Raw genomic sequence first — 2,684 nt, 5'->3', positions numbered from 1 at the left:
ACAAATACCATATGCTAATACATATATATGGAATCTAAAAAAAAATGGTTCTGAAGAACCCAGTGACAGGACAGGAATAAAGACACAGATGTAGAGAATGAACCTGGGGACATGGGGAGGAGGAAAGGTAAGCTGGGACGAAGTGAGAGAGTGGCATGGACATATATACCCTACCAAATGTAAGATAGATAGCTAGTGGGAAGCAGCTGCGTAGCACAGGGAGATCAGCTCGGTGCTTTGTGTCCACCTAGAGGGGTGGGATAGGGAGGGTGGGAGGGAGACGCAAGAGGGAAGAGATATGAGGATATATGTGTACATATAGCTGATTCACTATGTTATACAGCAGCAACTAACACAACATTGTAAAGCAATTATACTCCAATAAAGATGTTTAAAAAAAAGTCTGGTGTTCAGAACAGTTAATGGACGTTAAGAACTAAGGAAATTTGAATCAAGTATGGACTGTAGTTGAGAATAATGTATTGGTTCCTTATCTGTAACCATACAAATGTAAGATATTAATTATAGTGTTCATACTACTTCTGGGCTTAGGGTATATGGGAACTCTTTGCTTTTTTTTTTTTTTTTTTTTGGTACGCGGGCCTCTCACTGCTGTGGCCTCTCCCGTTGTGGAGCACAGGCTCCGGACGCGCAGGCTCAGCAGCCATGGCTCATGGGCCCAGCCGCTCTGCGGAATGTGGGATCTTCCCGGACCGGGGCACTAACCCGTCCCGTGTCCCCTGTATTGGCAGGTGGACTCTCAACCACTGTGCCACCAGGGAAGCCCTGCAATTTTTGTATAAATGTAAAACTGTTCTAAAAAATAAAGTTTGTTTTTTAAAAAAAGAATGTGTATTCTGGGTTTTTTGGATGTAGTGTCCTGTAGATATCAATTAATTGCAACTGGTCTGTTGTGTCATTTAGAACCTCTGTTGCCTTATTGATTTTCTGTCTGGATGATTTGTCCATTGATGTCAGTGGGGTGTTACAATCTCCTACTATTAATGTATTCCCATCAATTTCTCCCTTTACATCTGTAAGTATCTGCTTTATATATTGAGGTGCTCCTGTATTGGGTGTATGTATGTTAATGAGTATAATATCCTCTTGTTGTATTGATCCCTATATCATTATATAATGTCCTTCTTTGGCTTTCATTATAGCTTTTGTTTTAAAGCCAATTTGGCTAATTTGAGTATTGCTACCTTGCTTTATCATTTTCACTTGCATAGAATACCTGTTTCCATCCCCTCTTTTTCAGTCTGTATGTGTCTTTCACCCTGAAGTGAGTCTTTTGTAGGCAGCATATTGAAGGGTCTTTTTAAAAAAATCCAATCTGCCACTCTGTGTCTTTTGATCACAGCATTTAGTCTACTGACTTTTAATTACTGATAGGTATGTACTTATTGCCACTTTAAACCTTATTTTCCAGGGTTTTCGTAGTTCTTCTTTGTTCATTTCTTCTTCTTTTTTCCCTTTTGTGGTTTTTCTTTTGTAGTATGCTTGAGATCCTTTCTTTTTGGGTTTTGTTAATCTTTTGTATGTTTCTAATTTGTGGTTACCCTGGATTTCAAGTATGTTGAGCCATAACTATATCTACTTGCTTTACACTGATGTCATAGAAGCTCAAACACATTTTAAAAGATCTACATTTTTATACTCCCCTCCTCCACATTTTGTAACTTTTATGTCCTATTTTACATCTTCATGCTTATCCTTTTGCTGTTAATTGTAGGTATAATCACTTTTATAATTTTTTATTATTTTTTAAAATCCATGTACTGGCTTAAGTGATCTTCAATCCTTTTATACATTTGCCTTTCCTACTCTGATTTTTCCTTTCCTATAGATCCTTGCTTCTTTTCTATTTAGAGAAGAACTTTCAATATTTCTTTTAGGGTAGGTTTAGTATTGGCAAATTCTTTTAGTTTTTGCTTGTCTGAGAAATTCATTCTCTCCTTCTATTGGCTGCGTTGGCTCTTCGTTGCTGTGCGCGGGCTTTCTCTAGTTGCGGTGACTGGGGGCTACTCTTTGTTGCAGTGCGCGGGGTCTAGGTGCATGGGCTTCAGTAGTTGTGGTTCACGGGCTCTAGAGCGCAGGCTCAGTAGTTGTGAGGCACGGGCTTAGTTTCTCCGCGGCATGTGGGATCTTCCCGGACCAGGGCTCCAACCCGTGTCCCCTGCATTGGCAGGAGGATTGTTAACCACTGCGCCACCAGGGAAGCCCTCCTTCTATTCTAAATAATAATCTTGCTGGGTAGAATATCCTAGGTTTCAGGACTTTGAATATATCATACCAATCCCTTCTGGCCTACAGAGTTTCTGCAGAGAAATCATCTGATAGCCTTATGGGGGTTCCCTTGTAACTGGCTTTGTTTTTCTCTTGCTGCCTTTAGAATCCTCTCTTTATCTTTAACTTTTCCATTTTAATTATGATATGTCTTGGTGTAGATCTGTTTGGGTTCATCTTGTTTGGGACCGTTTTTGCTTCCTGTACCTGGATATCTGTTTCGCTTTTTAGGTTTGGGAAGTTTTCAGGCGTAATTTCTTCAAATATATTTTCTATCTCCCTTTCTCTCTCTCCTTCTGAAACCCCTATTATGTGTAGATTTGCAAACTTTATTATCTCATAGATTTTTTTTCCACTTGTCTTTGTGATTTGGTGATTTCCATTATTCTCTCTTC

The sequence above is a fragment of the Physeter macrocephalus genome, chromosome 17 (assembly GCF_002837175.3).
Source record: "Physeter macrocephalus isolate SW-GA chromosome 17, ASM283717v5, whole genome shotgun sequence".
NCBI lineage: Eukaryota > Metazoa > Chordata > Mammalia > Artiodactyla > Physeteridae > Physeter > Physeter macrocephalus.
The sequence above is the reverse complement of the archived record's forward strand: the minus strand, read 5'-3'. Positions refer to the sequence as shown.